The sequence below is a fragment of the Melopsittacus undulatus genome, chromosome 6, assembly GCF_012275295.1.
Source record: "Melopsittacus undulatus isolate bMelUnd1 chromosome 6, bMelUnd1.mat.Z, whole genome shotgun sequence".
Taxonomy (NCBI): domain Eukaryota; kingdom Metazoa; phylum Chordata; class Aves; order Psittaciformes; family Psittaculidae; genus Melopsittacus; species Melopsittacus undulatus.
The window spans coordinates 65,685,046-65,699,905 of record NC_047532.1 but is presented as its reverse complement, the minus strand read 5'-3'; the positions used below and the strand labels follow the sequence as shown (position 1 = coordinate 65,699,905).

At 43.4% G+C, this 14,860-nt stretch overlaps 2 long non-coding RNA genes across 3 annotated transcripts; both read left to right on the top strand.

Moving 5' to 3' along the window:
• The first annotated feature begins 407 nt into the window (after positions 1-407).
• Positions 408-854, top strand: LOC115945303 (uncharacterized). Its single transcript, XR_004079668.2, has 2 exons — positions 408-438; positions 802-854. It is a non-coding gene; the product is annotated as an uncharacterized lncRNA (long non-coding RNA).
• A 7,971-nt stretch (positions 855-8,825) lies between these two features.
• On the top strand, positions 8,826-14,017 carry LOC117436291 (uncharacterized). Of its 2 annotated transcripts, XR_004549720.1 has the most exons (4): positions 8,826-8,954; positions 9,179-9,286; positions 11,776-11,918; positions 12,457-14,017. It is a non-coding gene; the product is annotated as an uncharacterized lncRNA (long non-coding RNA). The 2 variants fall into 2 exon arrangements; XR_004549721.1 differs by lacking the exon at positions 11,776-11,918.
• The last annotated feature ends 843 nt before the right edge of the window (positions 14,018-14,860 follow it).

Here is a 14,860-nt window from a genome sequence, read left to right as displayed (position 1 = left end):
ACAATTCCCCTGCATCCGAGTGATCGGGAAAAATTTGCTTTCTCTGTCCCAGCAATTAACAAAGGAGAACCAGTAAAAAGATATGAATGGGTTGTGCTGCCTCAGGGTATGAAACATTCTCCTACTATTTGTCAGCTTTATGTTTCTTGGTCATTACAGCCGATTCATCAATACTTACAGCACTGTTTAATTTACCACTATATGGATGATATTCTGATTGCAACGCAGGATTTAAATAAGGACCACCTAGTTGGACTATTACAATCAGAGTTGACCACTCAGGCCTTTCCGGAAGCCTTTGCGATAAATTAGTTGCTCCGGCATGGGCAGGGCCACCAGTAGATATTTTTCAACAAGCCCGGACATCTCATGCCTTCTTCCACCTATCGGCAAACATGTTAGTCCAACAGTTCGGCCTGTCCTTGACAGATGCCCGAGGTATTGTACAGTCTTGTCCTGCCTGTCAGGGCCAAGCAGTGGGCATAGGCCTTGGGGTTAATCCTCGAGGCCTTCAACCTCTTCAGCTTTGGCAAATGGATGTGACCCATGTGACTTCTTTTGGAAAACTGAAGTGTGTCCATGTCACTATTGACACCTTTTCTCACTTCGTGTGGGCCACTCCCCTGGCTGGCGAAACAGCACGCCATGTAATTATGCATCTACGTGGCTGCTTTGCAGCTATGGGAGTACCTTTACAGCTCAAAACAGACAATGCACCTAGCTATTCTTCTTCAACACTTTCTAAATTTTTGAGCAATTGGTGCGTTTCTCATGTTACTGGTATTCCTCATTCTCCTACAGGACAAGCTATCATTGAACGAACACATCAAACACTGAAACAGTTATTGGAAAAACAAAAAAAGGGGGAAGAAGGGCTTACACCGGTAGCAAGAATACAGAAAGCTGTATATGTTATGAATTTCTTGTGACTAACAGGAGACTTTAATGACCCTCCTGCTGTAATACATGGCCAGGCGTTAGGCTCAGGTTATATGAATAAGACTCAGGGTATCCTGGTCCAATACAAGGACATGGAAACTGGTGTTTGGAAGGGTCCTGTGGAAGTAAAATTAAGTGGTCGAGGATATATGTGTGTAATTACAGACTCCGGCCTGCGGTGGGTGCCAGCTCGGTGGGTGAAGCCCTGGAAAGAGCCAGCAGCACCAAAGGAGAACCAGGATATCCCCCTTGTCAACAGCTGAGCAAGTTAACTGGATGAACTCTGAACTTCTTTACTGTGAGAGTGACAGAGCACTGGAACAGGTTGCCCGGGGGGGTTGTGGAGTCTCCTACGTTGGAGATATTCAAGGTCCGCCTGGACAAGTTCCTGTGTGATGTGCTCCAGGTTACCCTGCTCTTGCAGGGGGTTGGACTGAATCTTTCAAGGTCCCTTCCAACCCTTGGGATTCTGTGATTCTGTAATTTATCCAATACATGGGTCTTGTGAACTGTGGGTCTCCCATGAGTGTTTAAAATATAAATGACGATTATGGGATAGGTTACCCTTTTGCACGAAGTCGGTCTGTGATGTTTATGAGCTAGAAGTTAGTGAATATAAGTATATCCATGTTTCCAGTGACCTTTGGAGACCTTTATAGGTATGGCTGACCACTTCTTCCAACATAGGCTGGCCACCTGTGTCGGAATGAGTGTGCTTTTTGGTCAATATAAAAGCCCAAGCCTCATGCGATGTGAGGGAGGCAGAGCCTCTGCGGGGATGCCCGCTAAGGTTGAGCCTGCCACCTCACACTGCAATGATGCTCCTTGGAGCTGGTTTCCTGATACTCTTCACAAGGTCCTTGTGCCATGCTCTCTATGTGGGACTGTGTAGAGGGAGTAATGATTGTATGGATTTAGTGTTTTAAATATTGTAGTTGTGTGGAGTGTGCTTGTGGGATCCCATATGTGCATATGTGTGTGTGATGAGGGCAGACAGTGTTTTGTTTTGTTGTTGGGTTCATGAAATAGTTTTTACAACTATTGGGTAAGAATTTTATGCATGCTAAATAATTAACTCACTCTAGCTGTTATTAATGACTGCAGTTTTGATGTATATTGCTTCAAGCTTGTTTTCCAGACAATATGCATGTGTGATAAAAAAAAAAAAAAAAAAGATAATGCTACGGCAAACTTGACTGTTAACACTGTACAGTTTACTTCTGCAGCTGTTTCACACCCCTTTTCCCCTTTGCATTAGAATGCTTCTGCTTTAAGGAGTCACTTTAACCTGTCTACTTCTCAAGAACTGATAATCTGGAGGAAGGGGTATATTTCTGTCCTACTACCTACAGGTCCACGGTGGCTGCCTGCAAAGTTTGTCAAGCCTTGCCATGAGCTGGACAGATGAATGGAAGAACTTGATGCATCAGCTACAGGAGCTGACCTTGAAAACCCCAAGCAGAACAAGATAGAGAGAAATGAATGATTGTAAAACATCACTTGGGGGCAACTGAAAAGTAACAGCTTGAATATGCATGCTTGTAAAGTAGCTATTATTAGAGGTTGGGATTTTGCATATAAAACCACCTGTATTTACTAGCCAGTTGCTAATAAGAAACTATACCTTGTATTGTATGGATTTGTCACTTGTAAAAGAGATGTTAGAATATGCAAATTTGCAGCAGCTGCTAGAAGATGCTAAAGCAAAACCTAGAAAGATTCTAATATGATGGTACTGTTACAAAGCAGGTAATGGAACAAATTAAGAGGGTGGGAGAACTCCACTGGTAAGAAGTTTCTTTGGTTAGTCCCTCACTGCCATTGGCATCTTCAGCATGCTGCTGCACTCTGCAATAGTTACTCTGCTAATGTAAATCCATGTGTGCTTTACTGTAGTAGTGACTTGTTACTGGGTGAAGCAGATGAAACTCTGCATTGACAACAAGGTGCAAGGACTGAGATTGACCAAATGCCTGCTACCACAGTCAAAGGCAAGACTGGGTTGGCCTCTGTGTCTGCCACCAAGAAGAACCTTTAGCTCCGCTGCTGGCTGCAACCCAGCAGGCGTAGAGCGGTGGAGACACATGCCATGCCAGACCTTGATGTGAGGGATGGCCTCCACTGTTATTAGAGAGCCATCCAGGGGAAAAAGGGCAGGCCCAGCTGTGTACAGCTATCAACAGGACCATTCTGGCTGCTAGCGAAACGTACAATGCCGCAGAACTCAACAACATAAAGAAACAGCAATAACAGAAATCTTTGTAATATCTGTTCTATTATTTGTGACCGTGGGTAATGGACAAGTATACTGAGCACATCTGTTAAATCCCCATTATTCCATCCTGTTACATGGTGTGTAGGATTCACTGGTATGCCACATGTTATAAAGGTTCAAGTGACTTCAAATCAGACCAGTCTTACTGAAATAATGCTACCTAGAGTAGTGGGTTGTTATGTTACACAAGTCAAGCAGTAACAGAGCAGACAATAAATTGTCAAAAACTTTTAGTAAAACTAAAAAGGGGGAGATGTGGAGACAGTGTTCTCACAGGAAAATGAATATTTGGTACATGAGCTCTGAATAACTCCGAGGGATACAGCAAGGCTATGGGAGGCCCGAGGAAGCCTAAACAAGCAAGATAAGAAGAAGCTGGAATTCACTGAGTGATGAGAACTGTGGACTGTTGGCAAGCGTTCGAGGTCAAGTTCTCACACCTGTGCTTAACCAATTATATGTTAGTCACTAAGGGTCTTCAAGACAAGTGTCCAATCATGATATGCCAAATTGCTGTAGGTGTGTATAAGCAGTAGTATATAAGGAGTTAATGCTTTGTAATAAAGGGCTTTTTGTCTGATCACATTGATCTCTGACTGAGTCCGTTCCGCGGCAGTCCTCTTCCCTGGCCTTTTCTGAGAGATGTTGTGAAGAACAGTACAATTACTTCTCTGTTCTCTGTATCAACACACTGGAAAGTCTACTCTTTGGATTGAAGAAGGACATTAACAGTCCTGAACAACAGAAGTAGTTCCAGTTCAAGCTCTTTCGTCTTATGCCACCCATGCCATGTACCAGTTGGAACACTGAGTAAGTGCCTTGCAATTCTGACATTCCACGCTCTAGTGCTGTATCTTGTCTGCATTGGTGTATAAAGCACCATGGAATCCTGAAACACTGATCCTCTTGCTTAATTCTGAAACTTTGAAATGAGGAAGCTCTAAAGTTTATTATCAGATTCAGCTCAGCAAACAGACTCCAAAAACTTTCTTAGGGTCAGACTGTACTCCAGCTTGGGCATTCACTTTGTGGCATTATACTCCTTCCTTGTATGATTCATAGAGTTGGTAAATTGTGGGAAAGGTGGTCATTAGCAATAGTAAGCTGGATAACTATAAAGCTGGGCTATAGGATGTGCACACTCTCTTCTCCTACATCCCTTGAAAATCTACTAAATTATCAATATTCTGAAGAGAAAATAGAGCTTCTTCATACATTGGAGAGATCCAGAAGAAGGTAGGATCAGTGTTCATTGGAAGCTAGAAATAAGTGGCTTATTACCTTGTTAGTAACTTGTTCAATTCAAGTGACTTCTAAGACTGCAAAGTGGAGCACCTCCAAAATTATCAAATTACTAGAAAGAGATATTGTTTCTTTTATCTTCTGTGTGTTTTCATGATTATAGGGATGTTGCAGTAGTAAATATTCCAGCTGTAAACTTATTATCACTGAGATTTTCTAGAAGAGCAAACAGAAAAGCTAATGTGGACATTAACTCAAGTCATGAAAAGGATTGGATTCCCCAGGTACATAGGACAGATATCTGCCAGCTGATTCCCTGGGATAACTGACAGCACTAGCAGATTGATCATAAACCTGGCAGGGTGATTTGAGTTGTTAGTCAGGCCAGAATGTGACAGGGCACTTTCAAGTCAGCCCTGTGGATGTTTGCTCACAGCAGAGGAAAGGTGATACTCCAGGTGTGAAAGGGAGTGGTAGCATACCTGGATTCCTTTGCTCATTCCCCACGGTCTTACTCTTTTATGTGCCTTCGGGATTTGTGCTATTGCTTGTTTAAGCCCCACATCCCTTTCATGCTTCTCTGATCTACCCTCTTCTTCCCTGGCTAGTTGTACACCTCCCTGTACCAATCCTAACCTTTCTTAGCTCTCAGGTTTCTTCTTTGTTCAATCTTCACCTCCCTTTTCCAGCCACTTCCTCCTGGCTCAGTCTCATTCACACCAAGTCATACTCTCCAGTCCTACATGCTGTCCCTTGCCCAGTCCTCTGCCATTCTCTGACTTCTATTCCCTACCGTTGGAGTGTTCTGTTTCCTTTAGAACTTCTTTAAGCCAGTGTTGGCTTTCAGTCACTCACAGTTACTGTGGCTCAACAGAGGCATAGTGGCCCACTGTGTACAGCATCAAGTGAAGTGCTTTAATGACACTTCCTGATACTGATCTTTACGAATCCCTTAATCCTCCTCAGAGAGCTCCTGGGCCTTGCTTTCCTTATTAACCAAGGTATTCCTTCTCAACTCCATGAAGCTGTTTTACAGCAACAGCCATTTCTCCTTTTGGCTTTCTTTATATCATTTTGGGATCTCTGATCCAAATCATGCATAAGGATATTTTTACTGCTACCCTAACGGGGGATAGCACAATGTCTGCTTCTCTGATTTCATTCTCAGAAATGACTGAATAATTGGTGTTGAAATTGCCCAAGAGCTTCAGCACCTGCCAGGAGAAATCTGAGACTGAATGGTTCAAGTGAGGCAAAGACATAAACACCAGGTCCTGCAGTGCAAATTGTTAGCAAACCTGACGAGCAGTTTGAACATAATAGGTGGCATTGTGTTCCGTCCCTGGGTGTTTCAGTTCAGGATATTCCAAGTAACACAGCTCCCTGGGGAGAACACTGCCTGCTGGCTAAGTTGTTCTACATGACCAAGATCATTTCAGATTCATTAATGACAATTATATTTAGCTGCACCTTCCCTAACTGGGCAGAAAATGTTTGCTTTTAGGTTGACTTTCTCAGTTGCTGTGTCCTGCTATTAAAGTATTTGGTCTCTGTTCCTTGTCTGAGCCAGAAGGAGATACAGATAAGGGTGGTCATCTCACTGAACCAGTCCAGCAAAGAGCTGTCATGTTCTCATTTAAGACCTTTCTTTCCCAACCCACATTCCCACCCCAGTTTTAACCGGGGAAGTTTCTTGGTGAAAAAGTAGAGCCATAAGTGCAGGCAGCACCAGGATTCATTCTCTGTGAACAAACATCGCAAACAACTCATGAGAAATAGCAAGAACCTTCTGATTAAAGCAGAAGCTTGGAGTCAAGAAGCTTTTGTTTAGGACCTGCTTTCTTCTATAGAATCTGAGTGACTTTGTGAAAAACAAAGAATCAAACCCAGAGCAAAATGCTTCTGAGTTCTCACTGCTCAAGTATTTCTGTTGCTGCTGCTGATAAACATGTCTGAAAAAATCTCCTAAAACTACAGGGAGTCTTGACAATGTACATGTCGATCCCCCTTCCTATGCTTGCCCCACCATAACAGCCCAAGCAGGTTGTATTGTTACTGTCTTACTTCACAATTAAATCACCCTGAGTTCCTGAGTACTCCAGGATTGCAAAGGTTTCTTTCTTTTTGTCTTGACAAGAAACATTACATGCTTGAAAGAGCAGCAAAGGCTCATAGGTGAATGTGGACCCTTCTCATGCTAATCTTGCAGGAAAGTGGCTGTAGCTGGACACAGGACTTGGATGAAGCATAATCTAAAATCAGCATTGTGCGCATGTAGACCAGGATACTAAAGTCTCCAAGCTGGGCTTCTTATCAGGGAGAGTGAGCACAAGCCAGCAATACACCCCTCTGACCAAGTCATTAGTGCTCTTATAAAAGAAAGAATTCATTAATGCAGTACCCTTCTCGCTAAAACTATTTCTTACCTCATTTCTATTTCAGGTTAAACTGAGTCAACCCTCCAAAATATCAGTTCTAAAGCTCCCTGCCCCCACTGAGTGCTTCAACTATCAAGCTTCTTCCTGTCAAAGTCGTAAAACAAAGTTTAGAATCCATCTTGGCAATCTGCACTTGCAGGATTGGACAAGTAACAAGAAAGAAATTTAGGTATTGCATTTTGGAAGTGGGTATTTAAATCCCTTATATGAGCGGAGCTCTGTTTCTTGGCGTTTTCTTCAACTGTAACATGAAATTTCCCATTTGAGAATCCTAGCATAAACCTCCCCAGTCTGAAATACTGTGTTGGAAATAAGCAAGGAGCAGAACACCACCTAGTGACACATGAGAAAATTGCTCATCTGTTACTAAACGACGTAATTGTTTTATTTGACCATGTTGAAATTCAGAAGACTAGTGCAATTAAAATATTTCATTTGCAATTTAAGAAAACCCTATTCTAATCCTGATTTAATTCCTGTCAAGGATGCTGAGCGGGATCAAAGGGACTGTAGTGATAGGACAAGGGGTGATGGATTCACACTGAAACAAGGGAAGTTCAGGTTAGACCTAAGGCAGAAGCTCTTCCCTGTGAGAGTGCTGAGGTGCTGGCACAGGGTGCCCAGAGAAGCTGTGGCTGCCCCACCCCTGGCTGTGTTCAAGGCCAGGCTGGACACAGAGGCTTGGAGCAACCTGCTCTAGTGTGAGGTTGGAAGGGGGTTGGAAGAGGCAGGGGTTGGAACTGGATGAGCTTTAAGGTCCCTTCCAGCCCAAACTAGTCTGGGATTCTAGGTATCTGACAGCTTTTCCTAGGCTAATTGAAGGAATGCAAGAATTCTGCTTGATAAAAGCAGGCCTTAGTGCTGATTCCAGTGGTTTTCCATGAACTTCAGCTGCTTGGGATCTGCGTTTTATTAAAAGTACTTATTCCACTTACTGTTTTCCTGTATTCACAATAAGAATGTAGCACCAGGAGAACAAATAAAGAGAATAGTTCCAAAAGGGCCAGGTGAACAGTGAAAGCTCACATTAATACATGATGACAGCAAGCCACCAATGCTAGGATCAGCCTTCATGGCTGGCATTGATATTTCTGAATTACATTTCTTAATCAGTTATTAAATGTTATTAATAACTGTGGGTTTTTTTTCCAATATTATCAAAATACTGAACTCTTAGGGAAGAAAAGTTAAGTTTCACATGGAGTTCTGCATTTGTCTGTGAAAGTTCCTTCATTCACATATTTTGAATGTGCACAAAGGGAAGGAAAAGTTATTTTCTCTCTTGGGTTCTATAGACAGAAAATTCCTTTTGCAACATCTGTTAAATTTTATTCCAATTTCCACACCCTTTATGAAACCTCTCCACAAATTGATGGATAATGAGCATCTTTACTTCCAGTTAGCTTAGAAGGGCCTTTGAATGCTCTGGAGAAGGGATTCATTCTCTTCCTTTCTTTTTTAAATCATGGTTTCTGATACAACCCCTTTACTTCCATCTATGCGAGTTTGTCAGCACAGATTCATCCTGCATTTTCACTTGAGACCTGGAATAGATTTTATTTTCTAAGCAAAACCCACCTAATGCTCTGTTTCCTGTACAAGATGGACCAGTTCTTAAATAGCTTTGCAAAACAGCTTCAGTCTAACTCAGTTTATTGCAGTTGCACATGTTGTATCACTTCTCTAAGAGGACATTTTTCCCATGGACTGTCAGGCAGTCGCACCCTTGGAGCGGAGGGTGCCCATCCCGCCGGCTGTCCCTGAGCGCTGCCGGCTCCAGCCGCAGCCCTCCAGGCGGCTATCGAGGGAAGTAAGTGTACGACAGGATGGCTCCGCCCGCGCTGCCGCCGAGCCCCGGCCGGCCGCTGGCGCTTGAGCTCCGGGGAGGGCGATGCAGGCGGAGCGGAGCGGGGCTAGCAGGAGGAGCTGCCGGCCGTGCCACCGCCCGGCGCTGGGCTCTGCGCTAACGAGCGTGGCCCCGCTGCGCCCCAGGCCCGCCCGCAGCCCCGCGGCCCTGCCCTGCGGGCAGGAGCATGGAGCGGCGCGGAGGTCCGCAGCAGGTGAGCGCCGCGCTGCAGCGCTGCCCGGGGGTGGCAGGGCTCGTCGGGCCGTGCGGGGCTGCTGCGCTTGTCGCTATGGGCGAGCTGCGCCACTGTGGCGGCAGAGGGCTGGCCGCTGTGAGGCCTTTTAAGTGCTCGATCACGAATCTCAGCCGTTTGAAACCTGACTTTAACTTCACAGGAAGTTTGGGGGGGTTTGCTTGCTTTCTTCCTTTCATTTTTAGGATGCTGGAGATGGCGTTTCTGAACTGAGGGAGTGGAGACCAGTGGTTTACAGAAAGCGTACGGACACTCTGTGGTTGCTCCTCTTCTTTCTTTACTGGGCTGGTTTGGTAAGCATGCTCTTTCTGGAAGACAAATCAGCTCTAATGTTAACGGGGTTCTGCACGGTGGTGTACTAAAGCTGCACTGAAATTCTCATGGGCACAGGTGTTAGGGTCTCGGGATTGCACTGAGATACAACTGACTGCTGTGGTGGTGAAGTGCTTTACTGCAGGGTCTGCTACACACAGTTTTGAGTTCTGCCCATATGTTTTGGGTGCCAGTGTCTACACAGGGCTGAGTTACTTAGGATTCAGTGTTCTGTAAATTGGTCCAGGATCTGACAGGGCTGTTATTTCTACTTATTCCTTATAGCCCTGTTATCTTGCAGCACGTGTCTGATATTACATCAAGTCACTGTCTGTGCCGTGCTTGGAACAGCATGCAGCTTTTGGGAGGAGCCTTTGACTTCCTTAAGTATGAATGCTTTGTCTGAGGCTACTCAGGATTCTCGTGAATGTGCCAGTAATCAGTTTTCAATTCAAATCATGGTAACTCATTGGAATGCTGTATAAGCAGAAGATGAACTTCGTGAAGAGGGTTGGGGCTTTTTTAACATGCTGTCTTACACTTAGTGCTTTGATCAGTGGAGAGAACGGCAAAACTTAAACCTGTCAAATGGTGAGGATTTAGGATTTTGTTTGTTTCCTTTTGCTGTTCTTGTTGTTCAGTTTCTTTGCAATGGCTTATTGCATACCTGTATTTGTTTTCTTTTGTTTGAACTGTTTTTGAATGGTGAATACATTTTTAGTGACACTGATTTGTTCACCTAGTGGAAAATTTGAAGCCACATTAATAACTCTGGGAATGCAAAGCACTGGCACATAGACACACCCCTCCAGCAGTCATACAGCTACAGCTGCCCATTGCTTAATCCTTACGGCTTGTATCCAGCATTCTACCATTTAAAAATCATAATTCACACGTGTACGGTATTTGCCATCCTGATGGCAATGGACCTGTAACAGCCATCTTTGGAATGACAGAATTGCCCTGAAAGTCTATTTCAGGTTGAGTTCCAATGCCAGCTCATTTCTCCTTTTTCTTCTGAGAACAATGTAATTATTAACAAATATTTGCTTGGCAAATAAACTGGATCTGAAAATATTTTGTTATTGTAACAAAGATCACACCCACAGCTAGTGTTCAGCTTCAGTTGTAGAGTTTCTGCAAAGTTCTCCATATTGATACAGCATTAATGTGCACTCATCATTTAAAAACAAGTAGTATTTAACCAGTTAGACTGCAAATATAGAAGTGAAAATGAAACTACAGTGGGGCCTAAGGAAGCAGGCACTTACACATTTGTGTATGAGACTCAGTTTTTGCCCAGGTACCGTCTTTAGTCATGAGTGTTAAAAGCAGAATAACAAATAAAGGCTCTCAACCTTAACTAAGAAAGCAGTTGTGCTGGATCTGGTATGTGCATTCTGTCTCTAGCACAGCTGTTATTCAGCAGTACCCATGCAAAGTAGCAGTGGTTAATGTGGGACTGAGAAGACATTCTGCTGCCAGCACTTGGCCTGTAGTTGTAGAGCTTAGTGTGTTGTCCTTGGTGTGTGTGAAATGTGGTTTACACCCCATGGGACAGAGGAGACAATTGAATCACTGTGTTCTTCAAGAGCTGGAGTGTGTAAATAACCCCTTGGATACAGTTGTGCTGAGGTCTTCACCAACTTCCCAGAAGAATTACTGCTTCTTGGCACTAGGAAGGGTTCTTGAAAAGGGGCATTTTCACCCTCAGGGGACATGTGAGCAGGGTCTAAGCTGCATTCCTAGGCAAGGTGTCTTATATTGACCAATGGTTGCTGCTGCTTGGCCAGGAGAGGTGCTTAGCTGCCCCTGGGGTATAAAGGGAGCTGATCCATTAGGGATTTGATCTGAGAGCACAGCATCTAAAAGATCAGTAGAGTGTTACCTGAGTGCACAGCGTGGCTCTCTCCAGGTTTTTCACATGTGTTAAAGAAGGAATATTCCTGAAATTTCAGGTAACCTGCATTTTACTTATATTTCATGTGTTTAAAATATACTTCGGATTAAATGCACCAGCAGCTGCAAGGGCTCATTTCAGTGGATATATTGCCCAGGTGTGTCTTAAAGGGCACCTGAACAATGAGCAGGAGTGAGCACATGTGAAAAATTACTAGTTGAATGACCTGGCCTAGATGGGTAGAGGCAGTGTTCAGCATTTTACTACTGCTTTCCTATAATTTTTAATCAGGATTAGAAATTAGGATTTAAAAATTAGGATTAAAAATCAGGATTTTCTCCTCCTGTGATATTCTCCTTAACTTACATACCTTCAAAAATAGATGAAAGACAGCTCTAAAGAGGCGATAGGGCTAAACTTGTCCATCTGACTTGCTCCAGCCTTGTGCAGAGGGGTGAACTGTTGATTTGACTACCTCCATCTACAAGACCCAAATGCATAGGTTACAAGGAGCATTTATTGAGGAGCTGTTGGAGCGCGATTTCACCTAATTAAAACATATCTTAACAGATGTTTATAACTGGCTATGTTGTGATGGCTGGTGCTGCAGAAAGACTTGTGCTTGGATATGACAGTTTTGGGAACATATGTGGTAGGAAGAACAATCCTGTAAAAGGGGCACCCCTTTCTGGATGGGACATGACTAATAAAAAGTAAGTAGACCAGATAATGGCTAAAGAAATCAAATGTTTGAGAACTTCATACGATGTACATCTAGATGTCAATCATATAGATATATGTGGATATGTATATATGTACACGCTCATATATAAAGGCAAAAAAAAGTGCTACATTGCTATGCTTTACACTGCCTTCTTTTTATACTGAATCTTAAATAGGACATAAGCCAAACCAGCAGTCATTCTATATGGCAGATCTTTGTACTTAAGGAAGTTGCATGTTGAAGTTCCCACTCATTCTGTCAACTCCCATGAACTAGTCCTTGTAGAACGGTACCCACCTTGGCAGTTTCTGATCCCATTCAAGAAGGTAAAATGAAGTATAAAAATGTAGCATGTTCTCAAATTGCTTCTTAACTTCTGATTTCCGTTATATGTGGAAAAGGATTTTCATTTCCTCTGTAGTGCTATAAAAAGATGGAAAGAAGGCTCAGAATTCAAACCTATAAAAACCAGAAACCTTTTTTTTTTTTTTTTTTTTTTTGAAAAGAGGATCTTTTTTTCTTTCTAGGTATGTGTTCTTTCTGAATTCATGCAGCCTGGAAATGCAAAACCTCAAAATCAGTTCACTTTCCTTGTGCGTGTCCAGTTGTCCACAAGAGCAACTCAACTCTTTGGAAGACCTCCAGAGTTTTGCAAGGAATAATGGTGTGCAACAGGGTTTATGAATATCTTGGTGTATCTGTAGAACAGTTGAGCAGCTTTCACTTTGTTATTCTTGTGTTTGCTACGCTAGGGAGTAATTTCTTGCTGTTAATTTCCTGAGCTGACCATGGCAACAGAAAACAAAATGTCTTGTTTCTGCTTTATTTCAAAGCCATCGTTTCTAGAAATGGTACAGCTCTCTCATGCAAATACAGTTGTTGATTAATTCCTGCACAATGCTGAGATTATGCAGCAGATAACTGGCTGCTAAGGATGAACTGGTCTGGTCTGATGGGGGCACTGGGAGGTGAACAGAGCTATTTGAGAAACTTTGCCAATTGGTTCTTTTAAATGAAGCTCAAACTGTGGTGGAAATATTAATTCCTGAGATACATAAGTGTTTTTATCCCTTAAGACATCAGATCCCAAAGTCTGCAAGATGGATAGGATGTCAGGAATAGCTATTGTGCAGAAGAGGAAGCTCAAGGTCATTCATGTCCAAGGTGTAAATGAAATAACATTAATTTAGCTACAATGTATAACTGTAGCTGTTGGGTTCAAATTGGGTGCCTGACCCTTATTCCATAGGGTATGCATAACCTACAGACCATATGAATGTGAGTGGCTATTTTTATTGACAGTCAGAATTCCACTCTTCTTTTGCTTTGTTATTGTGTTTGGCAAGGATTGCTATTTAAACTGACAACATTTGTTTTCATTTCATTTTGGGGTAGTTTGCCATCATTTGATATGTACAGAAAGCTTAGACAACTGTGATATTCTATAACTATTTTCAGTGTAACTGAGTATAATTGCATGAAATTGCATCTCCACACTTAAACTGCTTGCACGGTTATCTGGAGGGCATCCTCTCCTCAACAAGATACTGATTCAAGAATCATCGAATCTCAGCCTGGTTTGGGATGGGAGGAACCTTAAAGCTCCTCCAGTTCCAAGCCCCTGCCATGAGCAGGGACATCTTCTGCTAGGGCAGGTTGCTCCAAGCCCCTGTGTCCAACCTGGCCTTGAACACTGCATGGGGCAGTGGATGGGGCAGCCACAGCTTCTCCGGGCACCCTGTGCCAGCGCCTCACAAGGAAGAACTTCTAGCTAATGTCTAACCTGAATCTCTTAAGGACCTCTTCAGGTACTTTCCAACTCTAACTATTCTATGATTCTACGAATCTATAAAGTCATTCACCTATGTCGGCAGCGTTTCTGAGCCGATTAAGTTGGCATAAGCATTTATCTCCTTCACATGCGAAAATGGCTGGGAATTATGCAACACGGTTCTTGGAAAACTACTGAATATGTATGATGTTTACCTGAAATGTAATGGATATGTGTGTAGATAGAGCAACAATATAATCATGGTCTATTTGATGCTCGGATTGGGCACATTAGGAGGAGATCTCCCCTGTGTCTCCCAGTGCTGCAATGAAGAATACCTGCTTGTCAACTTAAACTTTGTTGGTGAGTTCTTAATGAGTTCTACAAATTAAAATACTCCATCCCTTCTGGTGAAGAAGAGCTGAGGCTGCAGAACATCCCTGCATCTCCCCTCCAGGCACATTGCTGTTCTAAAGCACCCACATGGGGAGTTTTGTTTTCTGAAACAACTTTGTTGCTCCATCCCTTGCCACCTTCACACATCTCCCGGACTCCCCAGTCACATGACATCAAAATCCTGCCCTTCTCCCTCTGTCCAAAGACCAAGCTGAGTAGAATGCCCGTGGTCCCAGCCCCTGATCCACCCTAGCAAGTCCCAGGCACAGCATACGGCAGCGCCGTGGGAGGCCAAGGTGAGGGGCCCAAGCCGTGGGGAGGCAGGGCTGCACTGCAGCACACACCGGCACTCCCGGGACCAGGTGTGCAACCAGTGGGGATGGTGCTTCCTTCCAGAACCATCAACTCACCCACAAGCATCAGTAGCATCAGGAAGGGATGTCTGGAACTCCCATGTACAGGGAAGCCCATCTAGCATATGTGTAATACAACAGGAAGGAGAAAAAAACCTAACGGAGACGGGAAAAGGGAGGTGGGAAGATACCTGCTGCTACTTGCTGTCCAATGCAAACTAAAATCCTTGGCAACAGGGACAAATTGCTTAATATCCAAACAGCGCTTTGAAGATCTAAACTAAGGTAAGTGCTAGTTTTATTATTATTTTTACTACAGAAGCTAAGATTGTTCTTCTAAGTAGATTTATTGAAATTTTATCTTTAAAACATTGCATGAAAAAGGGCCTGAAAGGGCATGAATGCTATGGT